We start from the raw sequence: 6,318 nt of genomic DNA, 5'->3' as shown, positions 1-6,318 counted from the left end.
AATAAGATAGTAAGCTGACACTGCAGCATTCTTGTGATGGTCAATTTGTTCTGCAGCAATTCACAATCAGATTTGATTCTTTCTTTTACCCTAGTCCTACAACTGTATAGTTGCAATCGATCAATACTTTCTCATCGTGTGCGTTTACTCCGATTTAAATTTTTCATCCTAAAATACTTCATGTACTGAATTGCACGTACATATAGTTACAGGACCTGCATGCACGATTTTCATGCATGGAACTTGACAGATGACAGCAACTATTTTGAACCCTTATAAAAACACGTTTTGGGCCTGGGGCGTAGCCCCAAGGCCATAGCAATGATACAAATTTCTGAGACAGTCAGAACTGGCTGGCTGCCAAAACCCACGAATGAATAAATTCCCAAAAGTCCGATTTACCACTTACCGGTAATTCATGCGCAATCAAAGAAGTTCTTCGCAGATCTCAATAACCCGCCTTGTAAATACAGAACATCACTATATAACATGACAGTGTCATAAAACGTGTAAAAAAATATTATTAAACAAAATTGCTAAGCATTGGCTACGACATAGTTTTTATTTTTGTTTGCATATTCATTCGAGAATAAGTTCCTCACTTGACGGTCTAGGCCGAAAAGATACGAGTGTCTACGGCGACAGCAAGAAGAATTTTTTTCTGATACATTTTTGAAGACATTTGGTAGTTATAAACATTTTTTAACATATTGTTATTTTATTTTGCGTTAACGAGACATTCAATCAAGAAAAAAAATGAAAAAAAAACAACAACAAATATTCATGATCATTCTCGGAAATATACGAAGTTACCGGATATGATATTTCACTGCGCAGATCGAGCACGAACAGTTCTACGTGAGACAACGTTCACAATCTGTACACCGTTCTTTATCAGGGTAAAGGCCCAGTCTCACTATGATGCCGGCGGAGCCCCTTTGCGTGATCCGGGATCTACCGGGATGAACCGGGGCTCTACCGGGATGAACCGGGGCTCCATCGGGGACGACCGGGATGAACCGGGGAAAACCGGGGCTCCACCGGGAAAGTATTTAAATGTTTAACACGTCCGGGATGAACAGGGAGTCATCGGGAAGGACCGGCAACGACCGGCGCGGCACCGGGAACAACCTCGACGGCACCGTAGCTCCACCGGGGCCCATACAGACCCCGGCAGAGCTACGGCAACGCACCGGTGAATGCCGTTAGAGTCCCGGTAAAACTATGGTATATAAGAAAATGGGCGCTCTGCCGGAACGCCACCGTTTAAAGAAAGGTTATCGTTTCCACAACCAGTATCGTGTTGTCCTCCACCGTCTATGTACACTGTAGTATATACACAACTATTGTCTTGTCTTACAGTCTCTGAGCTTCTGCACTCAACCGCTAGGGTCAAACCGTATGAATTCGGACAAAGGGAGAAATTCGGACAAACACCGTAAATGCAGTTTACGTCACACTTAACCTAGCCCCAGGCCTTCAGCGCCTACAGCGCTTTGATTTTTCGATGCGTACGAAGGGAATTTAATCAGCAAATATTAACAAATGACTATAAAAAAGCGAAATATACATGTCCTGAAATTAAATTGCTACCGTGTAGATTCCTTAATGGTTGTCGTTTTCACAACTTACTCGCCATAAGGATTCGATTGCTCACCCTTTGCTTTTAACTTTTCATAAGTAGCTATTGTCTACAGTTAAAAGGTGTGAAGATAACCTATGTCTTTAATGTACTGTATTAATTACCGTTTTATATTACGTTAATGGTAAAACTGTAAGTATGTGTTCAACAATCTGCGATATATTTCAATACGATATCTTGTCATAAATAGTACATTAGTTGAATTGGCATACCATCGGAAGATTCACCTTGTGTAACTAATGAATGATATTCATATAAAATAAATAAACTTCACGTACTTTCGAAAGTATAGATAAAAACGCCATGATTAGTCAAAATGGTCATATTATTTGTGTTCTGTGACACATTTACTATAACCTTGACGTTGCATATATATATCATAGTAATGTTAGCGTGAGTGCTTGGGGTTTCATATTGCTAACATTGCAGAACCAAATCGATTTTCAAAGTAAACATTTAAAAGCGTCCTATTTGTAACAAATTCAAGCAGCTACGTTATAAGTTTTTAATGACAACCAGATAAATGCCGTTCTGGCATCGTGCGTCTCATGATACATTCGATCGAGCTTACTAGTTGATCAGATAAATGCAGCTCGGTGGAAGTTAATGGTTTTTACAAGTAATATTTAATTTGTTGTACGCACTCATGGGGACCGTCATAATGTTTGTAAAATCCGAGTAAATAAATTATGCAAACTTATGCATTTTTTAATTTAAATTGTTATATTGAGTTCTATCGAGTATCTAAACATTTAAGTTAATATTTTACCTCAATTCCATGACACAATATACTTGATATTAAAGACATATTATTTGTATGAAAAATAATTATTTTAGTCGGTGATAACATTTTTAATAGTCTTATAAAGAATGTGTTGCAAATTATCTTCGATATGCTGGAGGAAAGATTGCAAAAAGTGGTGTTTAATTTTAATTAACATTTCACAATAACACGTGGGACAATCAACACTGTTTAAAAAATAATATATATACATATATAAGGTAGCGAAAGTAAACTCAATGTGCTCAGTTCTCTTATATTCGTTTACGTTCATAATTTTTAGAAGGTGCGTAACCATAATAAGTAAAATCGTGGGATTATAAGACATGTGGGTGCATATTGCGAATCATAAGCCAAGATTTAACAAGTTCATAAATGAAGAACTGTGACCAAATGAGTCGCGTTCTGAGAAAACTAGGCATAATGCATGTTCGTAAAGTGTCGTCCCAGATTAGCATGTGCAGTCCGCAATTTGGGACGACACTTAACGCACATCAATTATGCCCAGTTTTCCCAGAACGCGACTCAAATGATAATTCACATTTTTTTTAGTCCATATTTATGAACTTAGTCTTTTTTGTTTATTGTTTACATCCAGGGGCCTTGATTGCTGGACATGATTTTTGCTTGGACAAAGTCCGTTATCATGTATAAAGTTCAAGTTGGTTGCTTTCTTTAGATGCTATGATGAAATCATATACTTTATGTTGTGTAATGTATTTTTACAAAAGCACTAAAGCGTGTTAAAGCATTGAACATGAACAGTTAGAAAGATAACAATATCTCAAGAATATCAATGGAAATGGAACAATCGATCAACGCCATGACCATATACATCTGGGATTTTGACTTGATCTTATCTTCTTATATAAATTATTATATATTTGTTCAAGTTAAGCGTATTTATTTAACCGACACATTTCACGTAATAATTGTTCCATAAAACTATTGTAAGTGATACGTCAAGTGCCTTTATCATCTATAGTGAAGCAAGTGCGTTTTACAGTCAAATGTTTGAGATCAACTTGTTACTCCGCTTTCACCGCAACCCGGAGTTCAAATCCCTACGTTATACCACTGGTATTCCTTTTTGACCAGGTTTTCATGAAAAAAAATATTTTAAGACAACTAGTCTTCCATTTTACCCAAGTTGATATTGGCTTGAAGTGCGGTGTACACTTCCATCGGCAATCATCATAATACACTTTTTTTCATGATCTATACAGCTTGTGAAACTTATTTATTTATATGTATTTTATTTCGTGTACACATTTTTTGTACGATGTTTTACCAAACGCACCAAACGCTTTACTGATCAAATTACACTTTTGACTTTAACATGGGTCTGACCAAGGAACAACACTTCTGTGTTTGTCTGCATTGGTCTCTATCATTATTTTGATTAGGGAGTTATTTATCAGTTACCAATCACGTCAATTATGTTGTATATTATCTTTATATATTAAAAGGAAATGTTTAACCCATTTATGCCCAGCGTCTAGAAAAAAGGCTTTGGCAAACTGCGTAGACCCAGGTGAGACGCCGCATGATGCGGCGTCTCATCAGGGTCTGCGCTGTTTGCTTAAAAGAATTTCTGTAAGAAATATTGTAAATATAGTAATACATATACTAGACATCCCTAATTTTGGAAATAAATTGATCCAATTTAGAAGGATGGGAGAGTCCACTAGGCACAAACGGGTAAACTGGAGTGTTTCCAAAGTCAATTTAAATACACATGTGCCCAAGCTGCTCTGTAGAAACGTCTTCTGTAAATTGTCAGTTCAGCCCACATTTTTACTTTTAATGCAAAAAACACACGTACCGAGTAAATCTTATGACAGATTGATATTTTATTTATTGGCATCTTATTATATCGTCATATCAACTGTGAACAGTTTATCGCTAATTTACGTATACAACTTTAATGGACATGGGAATAAATTTTAAAGAAAGTCGTAGTTCTCAGTACATGAATACCTTCTTTTGTTAAGGTGATTTAATTTACGTTTGCTTTACAGTCCAGTATTTAACGAGCAGTAATACTTCAACGTACATGAACGATATATTTGTATTTGGTTCGCTTTAAAAAAAGATAGCAGAGTATTTGAACGAACTTCATGACAGCACTCATTCTTGATCATGACGTTTCAACTTTGACGACGTATGTTCACATATGAAACATTGTTCGAACAGATTGTCAACTGAAATATTTCAAAGTGCTAATGAATAATAGAGCACAATTCACTTAGGTGTTTCAACTGAAGCAAATACAGTATATGGATTTTCTATTAAGAACATTATAACAAACTTTTTGCTATGGCTAATTTGACAGAGAATCGACTGCATTGTTATTAAGCATGTGTGCATGCGATGAGTTTTGGACATGCTGATTTGCCAAGCTATAATGACTTTGAAGTGCAATAGCTTTCATTTTAATTTGAAGTTTCGTAGGAAGTCGGATAGTATTCTTTAGCATTATGTGTATTAATAATAGTAAGCACATGTCAATGGAAAACTGCTATAGACGATAGGCTGATTAATTGTTTAATGTTCAATACATATGTAGAGCGCTGATGAGCTGTATACTGTTTTCCGATATTAACATATAACGTTTAATTAATTATATAGTTTTAATTATTTTTATGCTAACTCAAAAAGGCTCCTAGCACGATTATATTCATTCGGAGCTTAAGGTGGGTTCCCACTGCCGATCCGATAAACTCGATCATCCCGATCAGCGAAATTTCCCGACCAAACCCGACTAAGCTCGACTAAAAAAGGTATGCACGACTTCTTCTCGACCACTGGTTGATAACACACGAGCCCCACACGACTCATTCACGACGTCCACTCAACCATCTTTCCGATTTCCGCTCGATCATCTCGACCTATACGCGAGCCCTATACGATCTCAGCTCGACCAAGTGGACCTCAGCTCGATCGCCACCGGATCTTCACACGACCAGATCGTGATGGTCGTACTACAGTCGTACAAAGCGATCTAAAATAACTCGGGTAGAAGTCGAGCGGATCGGGTACAGAGCTCGTGTATAGTCGAATAGCAATCGGGAAGTGATCGTGTACGGTCGAGTAGCAGTCTAGTAAATCTGTACATCAAATCGAATAGAGGTCGAGTGGATCGTGTTGCGATCTAAAATAACTCGGGTAGAGGTCGAGCGGATCGGGTACAGATCGTGTAAAAGATGTCAATCCGATCGCCACACGATTGCTTCACGATCAACTCGATCTTCTACTCGACTAATACACGACCACTTCCCGAGCGCTTCTCGATCCATTTCCTACTCGACCGCTACTCGATATTTTTTGACATGTCAAAAAATATCGGGTAGGAAAGCCCGACCAATGCCGACCTACCCGACCGGCCCCGACCACTCATGCCGACCGAACCAGACCAGTACCCGACCGCTTGGTCGGGCTTGATCGAGTTGATCGGATCAGCAGTGGGAACCCAGCTTTACGCATAATCCTAGAACATGTACGTGGAATCTCATTACAAGATCACCTGTATGTCATAGCAATCACGGACATGTGAACCTATATGTCATAGCAATCACGGACATGTGAACCTATTTAAATTACAAGCTCATTATGGTGAAATGACGAAATGCTGTGATTTGAACCAATACAATATAGGCGCGGAGATCGATGGGCGGAGTATGAATAGTATAGTGAGCGTCTCCTACGCTCCAAGTCAACAACGCATGCACATATACCGACATCCTCTCGTGAAGACAATTGGTTTTGTTGACTCGGATTTCAGTAGGGGATTGAGTAGAAATCAGTTGATATACAGATCAGCAGAAAACAGAGAAACGCGCGCAACTTAAGGTATCGAAGAAAAAAATAAATAAGTAGAACTCTTTGATACGGT

This window comes from Dreissena polymorpha, chromosome 1 (genome assembly GCF_020536995.1).
Source record: "Dreissena polymorpha isolate Duluth1 chromosome 1, UMN_Dpol_1.0, whole genome shotgun sequence".
NCBI classification, from domain to species: domain Eukaryota; kingdom Metazoa; phylum Mollusca; class Bivalvia; order Myida; family Dreissenidae; genus Dreissena; species Dreissena polymorpha.
The sequence above is the reverse complement of the archived record's forward strand: the minus strand, read 5'-3'. Positions refer to the sequence as shown.